Source organism: Pipistrellus kuhlii, unplaced genomic scaffold (assembly GCF_014108245.1).
Source record: "Pipistrellus kuhlii isolate mPipKuh1 unplaced genomic scaffold, mPipKuh1.p scaffold_m20_p_2, whole genome shotgun sequence".
NCBI classification, from domain to species: domain Eukaryota; kingdom Metazoa; phylum Chordata; class Mammalia; order Chiroptera; family Vespertilionidae; genus Pipistrellus; species Pipistrellus kuhlii.
This window is the reverse complement of record NW_023425515.1, coordinates 119,432,895-119,457,753: the sequence shown is the minus strand read 5'-3', so window position 1 is coordinate 119,457,753 and position 24,859 is coordinate 119,432,895. Positions and strand designations below refer to the sequence as shown.

The 24,859-nt window shown below is 42.1% G+C and overlaps 1 protein-coding gene and 1 pseudogene across 3 annotated transcripts in view; one reads left to right on the top strand and one right to left on the bottom strand.

Annotated features, from left to right (window-relative positions):
- JARID2 (jumonji and AT-rich interaction domain containing 2) overlaps nucleotides 1–24,859 on the bottom strand; it is a 284,195-nt gene that overhangs the window by 240,882 nt on the left and 18,454 nt on the right. The gene's annotated exons all lie outside the window — the stretch shown is intronic.
- Nucleotides 20,702–21,393, top strand: LOC118724604 (annotated as a pseudogene).

Genomic DNA, 24,859 nt, shown 5'->3' with positions numbered 1-24,859 from the left:
CCACCAACAGAGATCTACCGACCTGGCAGAAGTGGTCCCTTTTTTGTATGTTTTATGGCCTCTGTAACAGGTTCTGCAAGACCAGTATCAGGGGAAAAGGTAGTGAGTTAATTATAGGTTATCATGAATGTACACTGAGCTTGCTAGCATGGATTCCAATTGTTAGCCCCCCAAATATCAAGGTTACATTGGAATTGGCCCTTTTTAGCCTTCTTAGATTACTTACAGGAGAAAGTTTTATCGTAAGGCCTCACCTCCTTCCATGCCCTGCATTGAGCTCTACTTCAGCAACTATACACACTCACACTCTCTCTCTCTCTCTCTCTCTCACACACACACACACACACACACACACACACACACACATGCTGCTCTAAGTACTGTGCTTTTACTCCTCCTCTCCCCTGGGCTTAAAATGTTCTTTTATTTTTTAATCCTCACTGAAGGACATGCTTATTGATTTTAGAGAGAGAGAAAGGGAGAGAAGGAGGAGGGAGAGCGAGAGCAAGAGTGAGAAACATCTAACGGTTGCCACCCATGTACTCAGACTGGAAATGGAACCCAAAACCTAGGCATGTGCCCTGGCTGACAACTGAACCCACAACCTTCTGGTATATGGGACAATGCCTAAACCAGTTGAGCCACCAAGCTTGGCCTGGTCCGCAATGTTCTTAATGTTCTTTTTTTTAAATAACTTTATTGATTTCAGAAAGGAAAGAAGAGTAGAGAGAGCTGGAAACATCGATGATGAAAGAGAATCATTGATCAGCTGCCTCCTGCACAATCCAGGATGGAGCTTGCAACCTGGACATGTGCCCCAACCAGGAATCAAATCATGACCTGAGCCACCACCACTGAGCAACCACGGCCAGGCTGCAATGTTCTTTTTGAATCTGCTTCTCTAGACAATCAATTCCTAATCTTTTTCCTAATGTATCCTTTGTAAGAAACTGTCTTCCAAGGAAGATTGGCTGGCCAGGCAGGGACTGTGGGAGGGCTCCAGGGCATGTCCAACACCCGTCTTACCCAGTCGATCAGCAGGAAGCCTGCAGCAGGCAAACCTACTGGTCTGCGTGTCTGCCCCCTGGTGATCAATGCAAGTCATAATGACTGGCCAACCAGTCAACTGTCTGCCCCCTAGTGGTTAGTGCACATCATAGCGAGCAGCTGAGTTGCCTTAACATATCATTAGCATATTATACTTTGATTGGTTGAACCCTCGACTAGACAACCAGACACTTAACATATTGGGCTTTTATTATATAGGGTAATTGTTTTTTTGTTTTGTTTTGTTTTAAAATATATTTTATTGATTTTTTTACAAAGAAGAAGGGAGAGGGATAGTTAGAAACATTAACATCGATGAGAGAGAAATATCGATCAGCTGCCTCCCGTACACCTCCTACTGGGGATGTGCACGCAACCAAGGTACATGCTCCTGACCAGAATCAAGCCTGGGACCTTTCAGTCGACAGACCAATGTTCTATCCACTGAGCCAAATTGGTTAGGGCTAGGCTAATTGTTGTTCTATTAACTAAATAACTGCAAATACTCTGTCATTGAGAAGAAAAAAAAAAGTTGCAGCTGTCTTGCTGACATTCTGAATGCTTGTAAGTAAATACAAATTTTTATTTTAAAAAAAAAGGAGGTGAGGGGGGAGGGATTATCCTTGAAATGTGGAAGTTCCCTTAACAGCTTGAATTCATAATGCCTAACAAGGTTTGCCATTTCTACAGATCAGATCAAGATGGGGGTGGGGGACAGGGAGATACACAGCTTTCAAACATAAATCCAAACATCCACACACAAATCAATAACAAAGCTAAGAACACTAACACAGTCCACTCCAGGGACCACACCCACACCTCCATCATGAGCTAAGGAGGGCATCAAGGGCATCAACAGGCCTCAGGCCTGGAAAAGAAAGGCACTCCTTTCCACCAGGGTCTGCAACTTTCTCAAAATCTTGTGCATTTGTAGGTGGAAATAAGAAACTGACTCAATGTAATCTTCCTTTAACTGTTCAGTTTCTTAGATTATTTTTGGGATACACTGCTTTCAAAATACAGTTTTCAAAGCTTGAAGGCAAATGACAGGCTTATAAATTCACCAAGAAACTTTATATTCTTGCCACTACACATGAAAATCTTTCTAAAATGGTGCCCTACCTTGAAATAAGAAAACATTACAACCTAATATTCCAGAGGACGCTGGGGCACTGTAGTGAAACAAGCACTCTCAGCCTTGCTGGGAGCAGCAGTTTCATTTCCGGCGAATCACCTCACAAACTACAACAAGAGGCTTTAAGATGTCCATTTCTATTGACCAAGGGATCCTGTAATGAGAAAACTATCCTAAAGGAAACAATTAAAAGTAATACATAACACTAATCATACTTTTTTAGTGTTACCAAAATTCAAAACAATAAAAAAAAAATCAAAACAATGTAAAAACCTTTCAAAATAGTGTAATGGAAAAAAACTAGCGGTTATACATTCATAAGATACCTGTGTACTCATTAAAATGGTTATTGTGAGGAAAAAGAACAAGCAAATTTTTTTAAAGCCTCACTCAACAGGATTTGCAAACCAGGGAAGACCTAAGTTCCACTCATAATGAAAACCTAAAGTGAAGGGGTTGTTTCAGAAAAATAAAAGGTAGGGTAAAAAAAAAAAAATTGTTGTCATGGAAATTTTGTAATAAAATAAGGAAATGCTTATGGTAATATCTAGTGGGGGAAAAACGAACAAAATAATATATACAGATTTATAAAAAATATTTGCATGGAGGGAAAGAACAGCTGTAAAATATATATATATATACACACACACACGTGTGTAGGTGTGTGTGTGTGTGTGTGTGTGTATATATATCACTAACTGGTTTGGCTCAGTAGAGTGTCAGCCTGTGGACTGAAGGGCCCGAGTTCAATTCAGTCAAGGGCATATGCTCGGTTTGTGGGCTCGATCCCCAGTAGGGGGTGTGCATGAGGCAGCTGGACAAAGATTCTCTCATCATTGATGTTTCTATCTCTCCCTCTCTCTTCCTCCCTGAAATCAATAAAAATGTTTTTTAAGACATGTGCTAATTTTTATAAGTAAAATTAAGATTAAAAAATTAGGTATCTTCTCCCACCCTCTGTCCATTAAAATAGGTGGTTCACTAGCTTATAAATTTATCTATTTTTTCCCATAGCTAAGGCAGTTCTTATCCCAATTAAGTCATTTTTAAAATAGGTAAAATAATAAGCTTTATAACAGGCGTCTTCAAACTACGGCCCGCGGGCCACATGCGGCCCGCAGAGGAGTCTGATCCGGCCCGCCAGGTTTTTTGGGCAGTGAGCGCAGCCGAGGAATTAGTAGTTCATATAGTCCGGCCCTCCAGCTCTCTGAGGGACCGTGATCTGGCCCCCACTTTAAAAAGTTTGAGGACCCCTGCTTTGTAACAAAATAAGTCTTTCTTTTTAGATTGTTTCCTCTAAAGAAGCACAACACATTCACTGCTCTAAATAGGCCATGCATTTATTGCTCCTTTTTATGCCTCTTGTTCACCTTAATCCCTCCCTCCCTCACCCATCTGCTGAAGGAAATCACAATTACTTCTTAAAGGCCCTGCTCCAGTACCACATCATCAAAAGGAAGTGTTAACTGGGTTTCACCGACGCCAGTCAAGATCACTTATATATCTTTGCAACCAAATGTTCTCCAAAAGAACTGTCCCAGTGGTGATGGCTGTCTCTCTAGCCTCTGTCCTCCTTTGTTTAGACCAGTAGTCGCCAACCTTTTGGACCTCACGGACCACCGTTGGCAACTGCTGGCTTAGACAACAACCCCTGCTCCGTGTCTCAGTCCCTCAAGCTCAGCCCCACTATCAACCAGTATAGGCTCCACTGCTCACTGCTTGGGTGCCAGAGCAATTAGTATGCAAAAGGCTCTAAAGGCCTTGTCCTCCTGTCCACACTAGCTGATTTAAGTTCCATTCTTACCTTCTTCCCCTCTGCAGAAGGCAAAATCCAAATCTGATTCACCTTTGCTACCCCAAAGGCTTCCTTAATGCATTACAGTAAATTCTCTAACTGTAGGAGAAAAAAACCTTAGGTAGAAGCTAAGAAAGAAAAGGAAAACCTCATTTTCCCAAGTGAGCAAGCTACGGCACAAATAAATTATAAATTCATATACAATATTTAATAGGCACTGAGCAATACTATGTGCCAGGCATTTCAAGGCAGTAGGACTAACATCCTATGTTTATGTAATATACATATGTAAAGTATGTTTATATGAAATTTGCATATATAGATGTAGGGATATTGCATTCCATTGGTCATGTTCTACTTCACCTCTCACCATATCCACCACTTTGGGATCTTTATACCCCACCCCTAAGCTTTTCGTGTGTGTGTGTGTGTGTGTGTGTGTGTGTGTGTTCCCCCTCTGCTTAAGGTGCTATCTATTTCATAAAAAATAGGAGTATTTTACAGACACCTATGATGTTGTGCTGAAAACAGTTACTGTACCCCCCAAGCTTACATAACCACTGAGCTCCCACATTGGAAGCAGGGCTCATACAAATCATTTCACGGTGCTGCAATGGCACGTACAACATGGCTGCTAACCTAGAAAGGCCACATTGAGGTCATGAAGGCCAAGTGAGGCTCCCCCTGAGACAGTGAAATCAAGACATCAAGACGGCCCTAGGCAAAGGAAAACAACTGCAATAGGAAGGGAGTCCAGGGGGTTCAGGAGAAGATTCACGGAGGTTCTTAAGTCTGTGAACTTGGATAAGGAAACAATTACATGTTCACTTTCATTAATCTCTTACAAAAATTTAGCATTTCCTTACACTAGTGAATGTAGGCAATAAACCACAAATAGAAGTGCCTGTGAGTTTCATATCAAAGAAATGTAAATACTCATATCATATTACATCGATTACAGATAGTACAAAATATTGTTTGCTATCATCACTTTGAAGTTACAATAATGAGACCCACTGTTGCAGCTTGTTATTTAATAAAGGATTCAGAAGCACATATTACCATATCACTAATTTGCTTTATAATATTTTGATGGCTATATTTCAATGTAATGGGTTCCTTTAAAATCCTAGGTTAATTTATTTTAAGTATTTGGAAACATTTTAAGAAAGGAGTCAACAAATTTCATCAGATTATAAACGTTAAAGTACCTATGGGATAAGGAATAGGATATGTGGTGGGAGCAGAGACAAGAACAAAAACCAGAACAAGACTTTCTTTGGATTGGAGGGAGAAGGGAAGGGAAGGAACAGGAGGGTGGGGTGCAGAGTTAACAAAATCAGGCCAGAATGCCAAGCTAGTGCTAGGGACAATGGGAGGCCCCCAGAGGGTTTTAAGGTGGTAACAAATTCCTTTCACCACCATCTGGGAAATGGGTGAAGGACAAAGGGGCAAGCATCAAAGATGAGGTAGATACAGGGAAATGAACTGGCAGGTTAATGAGTCCCAGTGTCAGTCGTGGTTCTGGTGGGCTATTATGCTAGAGACCAGCACTTTTAGAAAACAGTCATTTGAATATAAACACTATACTAAAGAGAAACTCCAAACTTAGTATAACCAATAATCATAGTTAATACTTCTGAAGTTGCAGGTTGCCAAGTAAACCAGCATAAATCTGCTGTTCTTTCATTAAAGTGGGTTTTAATATATAAGTGTGATACATAATGCAAATTTCACAGCAAAATAAGAGAATTCAAAGACTTTCCAAAATGTCTTACTACAATATGAATTTTATGGAGACAAAAGGTTATAAACACAGGACACTGCCTTCTTTTCTAGAATTCAGTTATCTTATAGCTCACTTATTAGGGAATATGTTATTTAGAGAAGTAGAAAATAAACAAAAGGCCTCTGGGGAATCAAAAGTAATTTCAAAATTCATACACAAAAGCAATGACTATTTATCACAGAGGCCCAGATCCAAAATCAGGGACTTTTTAGCTTTACTTTATACAGTAATAACTTAGTTAACTGGTTTCTCATATTATAATTAATTGCATGATGAAAATATACTTAACACATTCAGAGTAACAGTAAGTAGCAAGTGTCAACAAAACTCAGGAAGAACTTGAGTTGAGGGGGGACAGAGAGGGAAATCTAAAATAATAAAAAAATGCTTTTAAAGCAGTTCTATCCCTTAAAAGAAATCAGACGGATGGTAAATATGTACAACAGATAAAAGACAAGCTACATTGAATGTAATCTAGGCAAAAAGCTGAGCCAGTTCTCAAAGTGACTTTTACCAATGCAAATCTGACCACAATGAAAGCCATTTTGTCCTAGATTTTTTTATCTGTTAGTTTCATCCATTTTCTACCTTTGATATATGTAATAACAGTGGAATAGATGTTGCCCCCTTTAACTCCTATTTTGGTAGGCAGGTCAAGATAAACCCTAAGGTATCCATAAAATGTGTTCGTCAGAAGTCACTGCTGGAAGATTCCAGTGAGTTGAGGTTTCATTCCATTTTAGTGGCTAATGTGAAGAATGTAGAGAGGATTAAGAAATTGGAGAGTGGAATTTAACTAGATGGGAAATAATAAAGATAATTTCTTAAGAGAATATTTTCATAATCTTGAAATCAGGAAAGCATACTTCAACAAAACCCAAAACCCATAAAGGAAAAAATTGAAATACAAAAAAAATAAAAACTTCTATAAGGAACTTCTGTAAGAAAAGACACTATAAACACAAAGGATAAAGGACAGATTAAGATAAAATAGTTGCAATTCATTGAGTTAATGTCCAGAACATGGACCTCTGACAAAGCGCAGTAAGAAAAAGACAAATAAATCAATATAAAAATAAGCAAAGGGTATGAACAAAAATAACATGGATGGCCAAAGACTAATGAAAAATGTTCAATTCAAAGAAATGAAAATCAGGTTCAATTCCATGGATATTCCCCCTCTCTCCCTTCCTGTCCCTTTCTACTCTCTAAAAATCAATAGAAAAATATCCTCAGATGAGGATTAGCAAAAAAAATAAAATAAATAAAGACGCTTTATAATACCAAGTGTTGGCAAGAAGGAAGAGAAAGAAACACTTTCATACACTGTTGGGGTGATAAATTGGTTAAACCTTTTAGGAAGAAAAAAATCTCTTTCTTCTATAAAAGCTGAGCATTATACCCTTGGACTCATTACCAATATGCCCACGTGTGAAAGTTGTACGAAAAGAAATCTATTTTTAAGTAAACTAAACAGTGGAAACAACCTAAATGTCTACTGACTGCCTCCACAATGCCAGGCACTCTTCTAGGAAGTGCATCCTAAGGAAGTAGTTAAATGCACTGTGGCACACTGCAGCTGCCCGATGCCACGCAGCATGAAAGAGAGCAGCATGGGAAGAGCTTCAGGACATGGTTAAGTAAGAAAGGCCAAATCACACATGACCTCCATCATTCCATTTATATAAACAAGACAAAAAAGGAAACCCTATATATTTATCTCCATAAATATGAGTGTAAATACACAGAAAGTAGACTGAGTGGGACGAAGTGGGACTGCTTATTTTGCTCTGAGAACATCAGAATTTGATCATGAATTTGAATTTTATATTAGTATATATTCACATTATTTTTCCTTTTGGACACAAAATTATTTCTTACTGGTACCATGTAAATCACGATGCAGTGATACACAATCTGGGGCAAACCCAAATGGCTCTGCAAGCCACCTGGCATTTTGTAAGCCCGTGAGTGTCCTCCAAGTGTTGGTACAGTTGACTGGAAGCCACCTCCCAAAAGCATAGTAAATTTAGGTCTCCCACAATGACAAAAATCAAACACTGACACCCTTATTCTCTCTAATATACCCCCAAATCATTCTTCCAAATTCCAGGTAGGTACATAATAATAATACTGAGTTATCACTTATATATGGTGGCATGCTTGGATTTCCAGGTGATACACAGGTAATCCAGAAAACAAAACTCACATGTTAAAACAAAAGGGTTGTAACTCTGTACTTAGCATTTTATGGTACAGAACAAACTGCTGAATTAGCTACCCTCAATAGAGGTTCAAACATCCTATTTAAAGATTATCACAACAACCTTCTATAAATACTGCACAATTGAATCTTTGTCTCTTCCACTGACAGCTAATTCATGATCTTTTTTTTTAATTCAGGAGGAGAAAACCAGGAGGAGGATTATAGAAATGAGAGTATCCAAAATCTATTTTTTTTTCCCCTAAATTGGAAGGGGGAAAAAAACAAGAAACTAATTTCTCAACTTGGCCCTGCTTTAGTTTAACTTGAACAAATTGAGAGAAGCTATATTACTACAGCTGAAATAGAGCCAAAATTTACTTTGGCAGAAAATAACCAAACCCATTGAAGTTATTTTTTTATTACTACTGAAATGCTACAATAGGAGAAGCAGCATGTTTATTTTTATCCTTTCACAATGGATAACAAAAACTTTCCAAAGCCATCGATCTGGGAGGAAGAAAGTAGACACTGGGTAATGCGAACACACAATGTTAACCTAGGTCTAGACCAGGCGTCTTCAAACTTTTTAAAGTGGGGGCCAGATCACGGTCCCTCAGAGAGCTGGAGGGCCGGACTATATGAACTACTAATTCCTACTGTAACACCTCGGCTGCGCTCACTGCCCAAAAAACCTGGCGGGCCGGATCAGACTCCTCTGCGGGCCGCATGTGGCCAGTGGGCCGTAGTTTGAAGACGCCTGGTAGACTCTAGTTGATGTGTGCCCAGGTATTCATCATACTGTCCCTTCACCTTCTCTAGTGAACTTTTGCACAGTATAAGAAATTGGGGAAAGGGATTTAATCAAATTCATCTGGATGAACCTAGGGCTAACATGGGTTTCTATGGAAATTAGGATAACATTTCCTGCCTGGCTGTCAAGTACCAGTGACCCAAGGATAAACCATGTAGGTATTTGCCTATCAACACAATACAGTACCTGTACACCCATGCTGGTCTCCCAGGACAAGGCCCAGTGCCCAGCACACAGTAGATGCTCACTGTGCCATGCATGGTGGGAGAACAGAGTATTCACTGAAGTGGAACCTTTGTGGTAGGGGGCCCTGCAGTTCAACCAGTGGTGAAATGGAAGAAGGAAATGGGCAATATAACCACAGCCTTGAAGGACAATGACATTGAAAGAAAAGAGACAGAGAAAATGAACAGGACTGTTTGATGCAGAAGGGGAGACTGGGATAAGATTGATCTAATAAAGGATTTTAGGTAATGCTTAAGAATTCAGCAAAAAAGTAATCTTTTTTTTTTTTTTTTAAAGAAAGGTAACTATGACAACAGCTGGGAGGTTAGAAGGTGGTGTAGCATCAATAATGACCAATCAACACAAGTGCAAATTAATAACGATATAATTTAAGTATCACTGTACTGGGAGAGCCAAAGGAATGACACCAGAATTTTAATAAAGTGGTGTTTGTAAAGGCTTTTAAACATTAGCAAGCAGGGAGATAAAGGTAATACACTTGATTTCTGACAACATAGAGGGTAATGGACCAAGTGATATTGCATAGGATTTCACCTGTGTGTGGGATCTAAAATAAACAAAACAAACAAGCAAAACAAAAACAGCCTCAGATAGAGAACAAACTGATCGTTGCTAATGGTAAGATTCTCCCTCCACACAACCAACCAACCTAGAACTCCTTCCTTCCCCAGGGCTGTCCCAGTGCTGGGTGCATAACAGCGCCAAACATTTGGGACACACTGACAGTGACTTACATAATTCCCTAAATGCATTGACAGATATATGCTCTGTCTCCCCAGGAACATTTACACTCCTTTTTGGACAAAGATCATGTCTCCGACACCCTGTTAAATTTACCAGGCCATAGAATGCTGAAGCATTATAACAGGTGTACAAAATCTGATGGCTCTGCACTGTCCTGCTTTTTCTGCAAGTCAGCCAAAACTGGACACTCAGAGGGAGGAGGAGGACTAACACAAAATTAAATTAAGTAGGACATTTATCAAGTCAAACTTTTCTCAAGTTAGGTAGCTTAAATGGGAAAGGAAAGAAGGAAACATCCATTCAACTCCTTCCCTCCAGCAAAGCCTCTCTTCCTCATTAGCATCATAGAGAAAGAAATGCAAGGCAAATTTCCCTCTAACTTTTCTTCAGAAAATTAAGGCAATTTTTTTCCCTACAAGCTGCTTAAACATTCTGTTTCCATGCAATAGCAATAAACAGCCTCACCATAGCACTTGTTAACCTTTTTTTTCTTCTAAGAAAATAAGTGTATCCCCACTGCCCCAAAGCCCCACTATTCACAGCTTAATTTGCAAACCCCATTAGACAAAAAGTAGCAGAAAATTATGTGTCCCACTTCATGCAGCACCTTCCCTGTAGTAGTGACATAAGCAATTAAGCTAATATGCCTGTGTCCCAAGAGGAGGAAAGGGGACAAAAGTCTCAACTTTTCTAAATGGAATAAAATTTTCCTCCACTACAGAAGCAAGGTTCAGAGGGCGAGACAAGGAAATTTCAAGGCAGTTAAATTCACTCTTTAATAATACAAGACCATAATCAACTTCAAGTCCTTCAACTTACACTATGCTTTTATACTGGGATACTCATGTAATTTCAAATGTATTACTGTAAAATCCTGGTCACTGGAGAGGCAAGAGACTGGGGGGATTAAACGGACTTTAATTAAAATATAATCTAAGTCCAGCTAATTCAAAGCATCTGACTCCAACACCTAGTCAGCTGGGAAACAGCAGCTGCTTCCAATTACAAGCGATTCTGAATTAACCGGTATCAGTATCTAATGAAGAAGCTGTGCATGTAGAAAATTTTCCAAATAAGCTGTGCACAGCACACAGCCTTTAAAAAAAAAAAAAAGCTAAAGACCCAAAGGCCTATCTATTAACCATATTCTAGGTCAGGGCAGTTTCTCAGCTTGCTCTTGTCTGCCTCTGACCCCAAAGGCCAGTCTTTCTGTTGCCCCTATATTGTGCTTTCCAATCGCAGATCCTGAACATAGACACTTCACAAAGCAGATATGACAGCTCTTCTCCTGCTGCCCGCACACCTCTTGCCTCCCTCTATTCTGACACCCATAGGTCGTGACCTGAAGTGAGAAACCCAGATAACCCAGCAAAACCCATTTTTAATCCTAACACACAAATTTGGAAGCCAGAAAGACCTCTTGTGGCCTCTCTAGAAACAACAAAACTATAAAGGCCTAATCTCCTTCAGCCAGGACACTCCTACCAGCCTCTTTGGAAAGAACATTCCAGAAGGCTATCCAGCTTCTAACTGCAGGTGGAGCTTTAGACCAGCAGATTCTCAATAGCTTTTTTTTTCCCCCCCAATAGCTTTTTAAGGGTCCTACTGATGTGATAGATGGGAGAGTGGAAAATAATGGAAGGAGAAGTGGAAACCTCTAAAATCTTCTTAGATGCAAGTAAGACTACAGAAGCCAAGCAGCAGCATTAAGAGAAAAACCCAGATGCAAAAGTCAGCCAACCGCACTGCTGGCTCTGGTCTTCTAAATCACCCTTTCATACATAAAAACTCAAGCTCTAAACCCTCCCTCTCATCTCCTGTGCCGATATATAATAAAGCACTCTGGGGACATCAGTTACTAAGGTTGTGTTAAATTATCTGAATTAATTTGGATCTGAGAACCCAACAATGCTTGCTGAACTGCCCTTTCCCCACACATGTCCTGTCTTACAAACAGAACATGTTTCTTTATAACAAAATACTAGATAATACACAGAAACCTTTAGCTTTTCTGTGAAAATAAGGATCACTTAAATTTCTAGTTTAATAGGAAAAATCCACTGGGTTCTTACACAGCCATGGAAGCACACAAAAACATTATGGCTGTCCCCAAAAGTCTCATAAATTCAAAGAATAGTATTTCATAATGTCCAAAAACCTTATTTTTTTAAAAAGAGGAAAGGAGCTGAAACCGGTTTGGCTCAGTGGTAGAGCGTGGGTCTGCAGACTGAAAGGCCCCAGGTCCGATTCCGGTCAAGGGCATGTACGTTGATTGCGGGCACATCCCCAGTAGGGGATGTGCAAGATGCAGCTGGTCGATGTTTCTCTCTCATTGACATTTCTAGCTCTCTATCTCTTTCCCTTCCTTTCTGTAAAAAATCAATAAAAATATATATTAAAAAAAAAAAAAAAGAGGAAAGGAAAAAGAACAGATAAATTTGGAGAAATACAGAAAGTGGGACAAACGAAACCAATAGGTTCTTCAGTGAGTCTTCCCACAGAATGAGGTTGATCTTCAGGAATGCAGAATCCTATTAATTTCTAAATATCATGCTTAAAAAAAAAAATGCCCTTAGAAACAATTTTGTAAAGAACACAATCAATATTTAAAGATCAATCATTATTTAAACTTCTTTACTTTTATAAGTAAGGGCTTGTATTGTCCCAGAGGAGGCATGGGAACATGTGCAGGAGAAAAGGAGATTATAAACACTCATCCATCCCACATATAAATCTTTAATCATTTGGCTATTCACTTCAGTATATGTTTAGAGAGAACCCACTATGTGTACTCATTATTGTTAGCAAATAAAAAATATTCTTTTTAAATAGTTTCAAGGCATCAGTGTACAGCAGTGTGGGGAAGATTAGGATATGCAGTTACTCTTAATATGAGGAAGTTTAGATGTTTCTAAGCAGAATCCTCCCCAGCTCCACCCCCAGAAACTGAACGAGTAAAAAATAAAAACCCACAAAATCCAGTAAGCACCGATTCTGAATAGTCCAACTTCCTTCTCCATAAATAGCCACTTAATAGGTTTTATTTTGCATGCTGATAACAACACACTAAATGCAGTCTCTTAACCTATCATACCTTTTAACCCGAGAGAAAAGATCTATTTAACACTTGGGAGATTAATTTTTCACAACATTACTAGGGGGTAGGGTGGAGGGGGAGCTGGGTTTATAAATTCAGTGACAGTGTAGCAATAAAATCGCAATAGAAATCAAATGCACAGGAAGTGCCAGACATTCCAAATCATTTGGCACAGAATCTATACATAACAACCCCCCTCCACCACCACCACCACCACCACCACCACCACCACCACCACACACACACACACACACACACACACACACACACACACACACCCCGCACTTAACAGATAAGAAAACTGAGACACAGAGAGATTAAGTAAATTAGGAGACCAAGAAAAAGACAAGAATCATAATTGAAGCCCAGGGATCTGGCTATAGAACCTGGAGGCAGTACTCCTGCCAAGATGGGAAAGACAGCACAAACCTTCAAAGTGAAACAGGATTAGGATTCAAATCTCAACTGGGGAGAAGATTTGAATAGCCTTGTTTCCTCAACTGCAATTGAGGGAAAATGCCCACTTCGCAGGGTTGTGGTTAGACCTGGATAGGTAAAATACTGTCCATAAAACATTTATTTTTAGGTAAGTTTTTAATCAAAGTACTCCAATAGAAAACTTTCCTTTCTTTAAAAGACATACAAGCATAAACTCATCATTTCAACATGAGTTCTGGATAGAAACCAGCAAGAAGGGCTCTACACAAAAATTCCTGTGACTGCTCTGTGTTTACCAAATGAGACATGACAGAGTTTGGGGAAATGTATAACACTATACAGACAGTGCATTATAACTAGTTGTCTGTAAGGAAACAACACCAGGCTTCCTTCCAGAATAAGAAGTGAATGGTCCTCAGAGAGGAGCATTCAAGACACTGAGCCAAAAGAGGTTTCTTTAAGCACTGCTTGGGTTTTACAACCCCATCACTGCTGTTGTGTTATTCCGCCCTCCTGGGCGCCTTCCCCTCCCTCCATCCTCCCACCCCCCCAATGCTTGTCTCTAAGACCTGAAACTTGGAGCCACCAGTCAGTCAATCCCAGACACTGGGACTGCTGCAGCACTGGAATGGAACCATTAGCCACAGCAAGATTAACAGGTCACAAACAGTGCTTCCCATCACTGTTTTTATTTTATTTTTAACTTTTTTTGTTGTTTTAATCCTCACCCAAGGATATTTTTTCATTCATTTTTAGGAAGAGTGGGAGAGAGAGGGAAAGACAGAGAAAAACATTGATTGGTTGCCTCTGGCATGAGCCCCGACCAGAGCCCAGGCAGGGGAGGAAGCCAGCAAGCAACGTACATGCACTTAACCAGAATCGAACCCGGGACCCTGTGGTCCAACGGGAACCAACAGATTGTCCGCGGACCACTGGTGGTCCAAGAGGTCCAAAAGGTTGGCGACCACTGATTTAAGGAAACATTTGGAGCAGCAGTGCCAACCGGTGTCCCTGAGGTCTGGAAGGTTGGCGACCACTGCTTTGGTCTGAAGTCCACCACTATCTACTGAGCCAAACCAGCTAGGGCCCATCACTGTTTTTAAACATCATTCAACTGTGGGAGAATGAATACCATGATCTTCAGTCTCTGCTGGTTCAGAAAGCTGGATCCCCTAAGATGACAACTTCCAAACATTTTTTTGGTAGAGGAGATCTTTGGTAATGAAAAGAGTGAGAGAACCACTGCACAAACTACCCACAAGAATAAAATTAGTCCTAGCCCCTTGCTTTGATGCAGGAAGATGCCCAGAGAGCCTGGGAGAAATGCAGAATCTCAGGCCCCGCCACAGACTGCTGACTAAAAAGATCCCTGTGTGATTCCTATGCACTAGTTTAAAACTCTCATATTTGGTCTCAATCCAGGATTTCCCACCCCATGTCCTTCCACTCCACTAGAGTAAAATACATGCATACTAGAGGCCCAGTGCACCTAATTCGTGCACAGGTGGGGTCCCTCAGCCTGGCCAGCAATCGAGGCCTATTGGGGGGGGCCAGCCAGCAGGCCAGAGGGAAGTACCCCAGGAGGATGGCAAGCTAGGCCAGCCCCACCACCCCCATCAGGGCCTATGGGGGGGAGGGAGAGGCAGCAGGTCAGATAAGGGGGCAATCGAGGAGGGGCAACCAAGGGGAGGGGCTGCAGGTAATTGGAGGGGGCCAACCAGGGTCCAGATCAGGATGACTGGCTGACACAGTGCCTATCATGGTGACCAGTCATTCCGGTCATTCTGCCATTAGGGTCACTGGGCTTTCATATATACAGACTAGCGGCCCAATGCACAAAATTCGTGCACAGGGTGCAGGGGAGGACCTCAGTCAAGCCTGCACCCTTTTACAGTCCAGGAGCCCTCAGGCGCTGTCCAACTTTTTTTTTTTTTTTTAAATCACCCTGTACTTAATTTTCCTACTAACACCTCCTTTTAACTCCTCTCACTCTCACATTCTGTTTCTTTTTTTTATTTAACTATTTTCCTTGCCTCACCCCATTTTAGCATCCTTCTCCTTCCTGCTCTTTCCCTCCCTATGAACCTCCTGCAGCTCCTCTCCCTCCTACCCCTTCATTCCCCACATCTGTCTCCTTCTTACTCCTCCAACCCTCTCCCCACCCATTCTCCTTTCCCATGTGAGCCTGAACCCTGCCTCTCTCCCTCCTTCCCTATTATTACCCCCTGCCCCCCACCATGTTCACTGGTTTCTCTTTTAAACCTTCACCTTTCCTCTCTGGGACCTGCTTCCAGCCCCGCCTGAGCGCACTTTATTAAAGCTTCTGTTCGGGGGGTGTTAACCCCCAACCCAGGCCCCAACCCTGGCCAGGCCTTTGCTGACCCCCTTCTCCGGCCTCCCCACCGCTGTCCTCCTCCCATTCCCTCCCTGGGACACCCCAACTTCTAGTCAACAAAGTACACTTAATGCACTATCAACCTAACCCTGGCCAGTGTCTTTGGGATCCAGCCCTCGGGGACAAAAGCAGTACCCTCCTTAGTGTCGACGCAGCCCCAGCTGAGCTGTGCCTCCCCTCCCAGCGCAGGGCACCCAGCCCAGCGAGGGTGGCCGAGGCCCACATGGCCCGATACTGCTGCCACAGAGCAGGAGCACCTCCACCCAGAAGGCCTTGAAGCATCCACCCCTCCATCCCAACGGCTCATGCCTGGGGCCTGGGGCCTGGGGCCTGGGGCCTGGGGCCACCGCCTTCCTCCCATGTCTAGGCGGGGCTATACTAGGCTCCCCGCTCCTCGCCAGCACAGTTGCTTCACCGCCCCCACCCCACCCCTGCTCTCTACCCACTCCCGTGTGCAGCCCGCATTTCCTTCCCTTTTTCATTCCTGTGTCTTTTTCTTGTTCCTTTTATGTATTTCTGTTTCTCCTCTCGGTCTGTCTGCATGCAGGCCTGCCGTCCTCTCCCTCTCCTTTCTTATCCCCTCCTATGGTATCCTATCCTACCTACCCCAGGCCTCACAGCTGCCTGAGCAGAGGCAAGGGCGCAGCCTGCTGAACAGTCGTTATGTGATGGCATCCCAGATAATTTGCATACTCTTATATTATTAGTATAGATAATTGGCCATATATGCAAAATAGATAATATATAGGTGTGGAATTAAAACTGAATAAAGTAAAAGAGAAATCAGGCTGCAAAAAAAGAGAAGTATAAGAAGTCAAAAATCATGTTCCAATCATCCACTACAACTTCACAACTAAGAAAAACTAGACTGTGGAAAGGCAAAGTAAGTTATATGCAGAGCAAAAACTCAAACCAGAACCCAAGGCCTCTATAACAGTCACTATCAAGCCCAAAGGTACCTTTCAAGTTCTAGCTCTACTACCTATTAGCCTGACAGGACTCAAAACCATTCAGCTTCTTAAAATATCAATTCCTATGAAATGAAAGGAGATGTTCAGACTAACAAATGATTAGGACAAAATACACAAATCCCCAACACCCCATATCTACAGAAGTACTAAGGAATTAGCATATTCCCTTTTAAATATTCCTTGTGTTTAAAAAAAAAAAAAAACTACACACACACACACACACACACACACACATATTTCTATATAACTTCTCAGGGGGGGAAAAAATGAAAAGGTTGTGATGAAGCTAACTCAATCTCCTTGCAAAACTCAATTTAAGGTCATGTCACAGAATATTAAATTTACCTATCTTCATTCTGTGAGGTAAATCACAAAAATACCCTTTCTGCTGACAATCCAGGTCTGAAGTGACAACAGTTCATTTCTGGACTCAGACTGAACACTGGTCTATTTATCAGTGGAAACACTCCAGACGTACATAAATGCTGCCTGAACAACAGAGAGCGTCTTCCTATAGAGCTAGAGTGGATTTCTGTGAACATTCAATAACAAGAAACCAATTAATCACCCAAATGTTCAGAGGGTATCTCCAAAGTGCACTAAAAGATTAAAATGCCAATGTAAGAAGTCAGTTATCAAGGCAGAACCTGCACTTTTTAGATAAGAAGTTTTATAGCCCAGGGGCTTGGTCAGGGGTTGGGGATGGAGCACTGAGTGTGGGGCATTCAGATTGGGTTGGGAGGAGACAGAAAGCTAACTATAAGGACTTTTCTCCTTCAACAAGGAAGCAACCAACTAACAAAGTGGCAACCATTTTGAGGCCACCAAGAGATGTTGGCTCGGAGCATGTTTTTTTGATAAACTCTAGGATATTCCCAAGAACAAACCAGACAAGGAGCCTTAAATTTCCTCACCGGGAACAGCTGCTGGCACTTTCCACCTTGCCTGCCACTGGCACCTGCCTTGACTTTAAAAGATTTGACAAAAGAGTTATAGCCCTGAACTTCCTCGACTTTAATTAAACTTGGCGTCCACTTCTGAAAAATCCTCAAGTTTTAATTTTGTTTTGTAGTCCCACTAATGCTTTTAAATGAGAGATGCTGTGAAAAGGGGAAGCAAATTCTTTGCAGCTGTGTTTGAGCATCCTGCCAAATGAAGCACAGGAAGAAGCTCTCCCATGTTAAAAATTTCCAACTGGGAGATTTACAAAACAGTACGGGAGAATAGATGGTGGGGAGGAAGACATGCAAGGGAAAGATCTGCAAAAGGGTCCCTTTTTGTTTTTAAGTCCCAGGAGCCTTTGGAGGCTGTCATGCTTCAGCGATTGCTACCCCCTCCCACTTCACCCCCTTTCTAAAGCCATCGTCCTTTCCATACAGGCTTCCAGATAGAGGTGCATATTCTGTAGAACTACTTCTTAGCTGTTCCTTTATTTTACTCCCGTCTCCCCAGGCCTCCCCAACAGCCATTCTGTCAGAACTGGATAATGGAAAGAAGCTTAACAGGGAGGTAGCAACTATTTTCCTCCGACTAAATGAAGTCCTGAACTTAAGCTGCACTTCTAAGAAGGAAATGACAATCATTTTGGCAAATGAATTTTTTAGTTTCTCTTAGCAGCAGCAAGATAACCATTGTCAACAATAGCAAAAGCTCAAAAATGAGCTTTTTGGTTGTATTGTTAAAGCTCTTATGTGGGAAAATCTAGCTATGCCATTATGAAAAGCTAATTCAGGTCAAATGCACCATCTGAGAGGGTTTGGAGATACTATTTTAAATTTCTGTATCGATTCTGGTAATAGTAATAGGCTTTGCAAAGAAGGAAAAAAAGTGGTGGTCACCACCCCTTATTACAATTTTCAGTAAGCAGGTAGGCAGTTAGGAGCAAAGGTTTCACTATCACCCACCACCCATCTACCCTGGCCAACAAGAGATGCGGGGAGAGGAGAAGGTCATAACCCCACTATGGCCAAGAGAATAAATGACTGAATCCCTCTACAACTCTGGCGTTAAGTTCTGACTCACTAGCATTCTGGAAGGCTATGTCAATGTGCACTACATGGAACCAACTTTCCTCCTGCTGTGTCCTCTGATGAACAGAAGTTATTTCCAGGGCCCCAAGTAACACAGCATCCTCAGAAACATAGGTAAAATACATAGCCCTCCAGGGATGAGCACACACACAGCCCGATAACAGTCCTATCCCATATCTAGAAGACTGCACAATAACAAAGAAATGTTAGACTAACAGCCGGGAGACCCTCTAAGGTTCTCAGTAATGAGATGAGAATAAAATCTCCTTCCTACATCACGGCAGACTTTTGAAGACAAAAGAGCCAATGAAATGTCCTCCCACAAAGAATTTCAACAGCAAGGGCTCACCAGAAAGCTCACCAGAACCAGTTTGCTCCACTCTCAGAGTATTCCAAGTCTGTTTCCATTTTAGTATCATTTGAAACCTGATTCTAAGAACAATGTTCTACCTGGACTATTTCACAACTGACACACTTACAGTTGGTTATGATTCAGGCGCTCCTCTCCCAGTTGCTGGCATACCCAGGCCTTTTGCTTCCCGTCAAGCAGATTTCTAAGCCAACCACTTCTATGTCTGTGTGGGAAAAGGCACTTGGTTCTACATCGAATGCTAGTGAGCGCTCCCCCCAATTTGTTTTGTTTTGTTTTGTTTTGTTTGTTTTGGGTGGAGGACACTGAGGTCAGGAGAATGATACTCCAGAAAGCTCAAGCTCTCTGGACACATTTTTTATGTTCAGAGTGTTCAGCTCACCACCTCTCCTTACAGTCAAAGGAGAACAACTTGATTAATAGTTTGCCATCCAGCAATTTGTAATGTGCCTGTATTATTCCAAACTCTCCCTCAAAGCAGCTTAAGAAAAGAGACACTGATACATGCAGGTGGAAGGGAATGCCTATCATGGAGGGGCACTTACTAAACACCTCCTCTCTGCTCACTGGGGCACCTACATCCCATTTACAGTGGAGAATACTGAGGCTGCCTTTAGATGAGGCTCAGTGGTCTTCCAGGCACTCAGCTGGGAAGAGGCAGGGTGGACATTCAGTGGCCAGCTGCTGTCCTTATTTAGATAGGGAAGTCCTTAGTTACAACAATAAGTCTCCGGGGGTCATGAAGTGACGTTCACGTGAATGAACAAACACAAACACACCCACACACAGACCACGTGCACGCCCACACATACTTGCCTGAGTATGTATTAACAAAACCATTTTTGAAAACAGTGTTTTCAAACAAACTAAAATTAAGAACACATTTTTGCTTCAAGATAACTTAATAAAAGCAGAAGCGGCTTTGATAAAAGATTCCTAAAGATCAAAATATACAACACCCTAGCCAGAAGTAGGTTAGGCAATGGGGTTTCCTGAAGCGCAACCAACCACTACTAGGTGGGGAACAATGACCATGAAACTGCTGTTTCCTTATGAGGCCCTGCAAATTAGTCTTTCCCCCAGGAAGAGGGGATGTGAAACTTGCTCTCTGCTATTTCCCAGTTCATGGCTACTATTCCAGGGTGAGTGTGTGTGATGGTAATGGGATGTTGTCAAGAAGTAAAAATTCTAAACTGATATTTGTATTTCTTCTCTGATGGAAGTTCACTGTAAGAATTAAAATATACTTGACCATTCTCTCCCCTTAAAAGAGCTCTTTAAAAGAGATGCAGAAGGATCCCCAAATTCTGCTTAGTCAGCACAAATACCACATGGGATCCACTGGACCTATTTGTCCTCTTGGGTTCCAGATGCTTTGTAGGGTGAAACGTGGAGACAAAAGAAATTAAGAAGAGTGTATGTGGCAGATATTTAAGATAAATCTAACCAGTACTGACCTATAATTTGGAGAACCTGCACCTTGTGCCATCTTTTTCATGAACATGGGAGAGTACTCTGGGACCTTTCCAGCTGGCAGGAAGGAAGCACCATTATTTATCCAGTTGGCTCAGACACGTGACAAGCTCCACTTTTAAAACCTTTACAGCCTGTCTCTGTCACTCCCAAGATGGCAGACCTACTGAGCTCCATGGAAAAACCACCCAGCCTCAGTGACCAGGAGACCTGGCACAGGACCTGCAAGCAGGCTGCCTACCTGAAGAAACTACAGAAGCAAGAGGAACAACAGAAGTGGAGTTTTGTAAAAAGATGGAGAAAGAGGTGCCCAATTTCAACCAAGACAGTGGGCAGATCAAGAAAAAGTGTCAGCCGATGAGCAAGACAGAAGCATTCTACACAATGTGGTGGAAGTGGCTGGCCTGACATCCATCTCCTTCAGGGAAGATGATGAATGTCACTATTTCATAATCTTCAAAAAAGAGTTTGCACCTCAGATGAAGAGCTAGACTCCTACTGTAGTGGAGAGGAGTGGGACCCCAGGAGGCTGAGGATAAACGGAAGCTGGAGGAGCTGGCCCAGCGGCAGGAGGAGGCAGCTCAGCAGGGACCCGTTGTGGTGAGAGTACAAGGACAAGTACAGCCACCTTATCAGCAAAGGGGCAGCCAAGGATGCAGCCCATATGCTTACAGGCCAACAAGACCTATGGCTGTGGCCAACAAGAGGGACACATTCTCCACAAGAGGCTATGAATGAGATATGAGCCAAGAAGCGTTGTGGCAGAGTGGGGAAGAGTTGCCACCTACCTCCTAGGCGCCCCAGCTCTCCGGGGCAGGGCAGGGAGGGACAGGCTGCTGCTATTAAAACCCATTCTGGAGCCCAGCTCTGAACTACCTCCTAACAGCCATCACTTAGGCTGGAGGAAGCAGGTGTCTGATTTGTCACTGTCTTTGGTATGTATGTGGGGGGTGGAGGTGTTGTGTGTGTATGTGCAAGGGAGTGAATGCATAGGTGGGTATTTAATCTGTATTATTCGTTGTCCTTGGAACTTTCTTCCCCATGGGCCTGGGATTACTTTACATTCAATAAACACTGTTTGACCAAAAACAAAAACTATACACACTGCCCTCCAGCTTCAATGAAGCATGACTTTCAGAAAGACCCCTGAAGCTAAGGAGGGGGCTAGAAATAAATCACATTAAAACAAAAGGAGGGCTGGGACAAATCCACACTATCCAGTGAAAGACCATGGATACAGGTCCCAAACGCATGTGTGTCCAGCCCAAAAGAGACTGGACATGCTGACGTAGCTATCCTGGGTCTACAGCCACTGATGGGCCCTACAGGGACACCCACTAATTGATTGGAAAGTGACCTGTCCAGTGGGTCTTTCTGTAGCCAATAAGTAGCCTTAACCTCTGTCTGTATCCATGGGTAGAAATGAAGACAATTCTCAAAGCAGTATCACTTCACAAAATAAATCCCACAGCACTGAATCCAGAATGTTACTGTACAGCTATCTGGAGTCCCAGCTGACAATCCCATATTTATTTGGAGCAGGGAGGGTGATTAAGGCTTTAAAATTCAATTACAATTATGGAACTCTGAAAAACTTACTAAAAGAATGAATCCAAACCTACATTTGAGATGCAGAACTAAAGAGAGAAGAATTCAGAGTCCCCACCTTGTCCAAAGGGGGGTCAGTCCCACAACACAGACTGGATCAGGGACTGTTAAAGACAAGGACTGGCTGCATTCAGCCAACATTATAAGAACAACCAACTGGTCCTGTTCCTTAGTCTTGTGCTTTTAAAGGACGGTCGATGTGCCAACTATTTTAAAGCTCTAACACACTAATTCTGTAAACAATAATGGCTACAGCCTGCACAATGCGCACTGGAATGGATTCCTCAACTTGGCCTCATCACTTATGCAGCTGATGAAACAAACACTGACAGCTTTTTTGCATTTGTAAAGGCCCCACAGCAGCTGTGGTGATCCCACCATAGAGCAATGAATTAAGCCTGAAACCCAGCTGGGTCTGAACAGAAGCCTTTTTTGCACAATACAGCAAGACTATCATTGTTAACCTAGGCATTATTGGGAAATATTCTGCATTACATTATAGGGCAGTTCTAACTCAATTTTTTAAAATTAGCTCTAATAAGCAATTTTAGTAGGAGGGATGTGGCACTTGCTTTTAAAAAAGCACAAGTATTTGTGCAGGTTATAGGTACACCACACAAAGGCAGCTTGGCAGGACAGATTTCCAGTTAAACAATGCAAAGTTTAAAACAGTAACTCCTTCTTATACACACATTCATGCATACACACTCACTGTCATCTACCTTCCAAATTGAAGAAGGTATATAACCTTGAAACTTCCTGGTTATTTGACCACAACAGAAAAAATGTGGAATATAACTCCCCATTAGGTAAGCCAAATCCATGACTTAAGCACAAGAGTCAATTTGGAACAGAATGCTATACTTAAAAAACTAGAGTGTGACAAAGCATGATTAATATCATTAGGAAGGACATTTTTTTACACTGAACTTGAGAGTACTCTGTAATAAATAAATTCCAAATGCTGACAGACATATTAGGAACCTCAACAAAAGGCCCGGACATCCATACCAAGATGCTCACTCCTCCCTAAGATGTAGAGCACATGTGTCAAACACAAGGCCCGCGGGCCAAATCCGTCCCGCCAGGCCTTGCAATGTGGCCCGCACCGCGCTGTCATCACTGCACCCCGCTGGTTTCCATCACAATGACAGTTTATGACTGTTCAGTAAACCATTCGGCCCGCGATTTAGGCTGGATTTTAGATTTTGGCCCCTTCTCTGATTGAGTTCGACACCCCTAATGTAGAGCATGCACTCCCCACTTCTCTAAATGCTTTGGGACACCCTCAGGCCACGTGAGTTTTTCAACACCCAGCCTCAATTGCCTCATACTTTCCCTGAACACTTCAATATGAGCAAAAAGTGCCTCACTCAAATAAGAGGCCAATCTCATCTCAACAATTTCACACCAACTTGGGAAAATAAATCTGGTAAAAATCAGAAAGATTAAAAGAAAACATGGTCCCTAACCGGATAAGCTCAAAGGACAGAGCACAGGCCTGTGGACTAAAGGGACCCGGGTTTGATTCCAGTAAAGGGCATGTACCCTGATTGTGGGCTTGATCCCCAGTTGGGGGTATGCAAAAGGCAGCTGTAGATGTTTCTCTCTCATTTAGGTTTCTAACTCTCTATCTTCTCCCTTCCTCTCTGTAAAAACCAATAAAATATATTTTTTTAAAAACAAAACAAATAATACTGCCGAAACTGGTTTGGCTCAGTGGATATAGCATTGGCCTGCGGACTGAAAGGTCCCGGGTTCGATTCCGGTCAAGGGCATGTACCTTGGTTGAGGGCACATTTCCATTAGGGGGTGTGCAGGAGGCAGCTGATTGATGATTCTCTCTCATTGGTGTTTCTAACTCTTTATCCCTCTCTCCTACAGCAAGTTTGGAGGGAGCAACAAAATCAGGGAGAATTTCTAGGTAGATAGTTCTATTACCCCTAGTGCTTTGCCAAAGAATGACAACATAGTTAACCACAAGTAAAAAAAAAAAAAATTGAAGTAGGAAAATAGTTCCTCGTCCTCTGCACTCCCAGAGGAGCTAGCATTTTAAACTCTACCTCTCCCAAAACTATGTGGTAAATGCTATGTGATTGTGCATTTGAAGAGCCACACTATAGCCAAAAATGCCTGAGTCCCAACAAAAAGTAACTCACCCCATGATGAAATTCGAAGTCCCACCTTTTTTTCACACTTAATCAAATGGAGAATCTGGTTCTAGCATAAATGTGTGTAAACAGTGTTTACAGTCTGCAAAAAGGCCGAAACCGGTTTGGCTCAATGGATAGAGCGTCGGCTTGAGGACTGAAGGGTCCCGGGTTCGATTCCGGTCACGGGCATGTACCTTGGTTGCGAGCATATCCCCAGTAGGGGGTGTGTAAGAGGCAGCTGATCGATGACTCTCTCTCATCGATGTTTCTAACTATCTCTCTCCCTTCCTATCTGTACAAAATCAATAAAATATATTTTTAAAAAAACAGTATGCAAAAAGACAGAAGAAATAAGACATAGTGAAGAGAGCCAGTCAGGCAGGAAAGAAAATGAGAATCCACCCCTCTAAAGGCAAGGCAACTGCCCAGAAGCAGAGGGTACAATATGGCACTGCTGAATAGAACAGAGGAGGCTGTAAACAAAAGCTGAGAATAACAGCTTAGCAGTAAGACAATTTAGTAATAATGCATGTGCATAATTTTCTAATGCT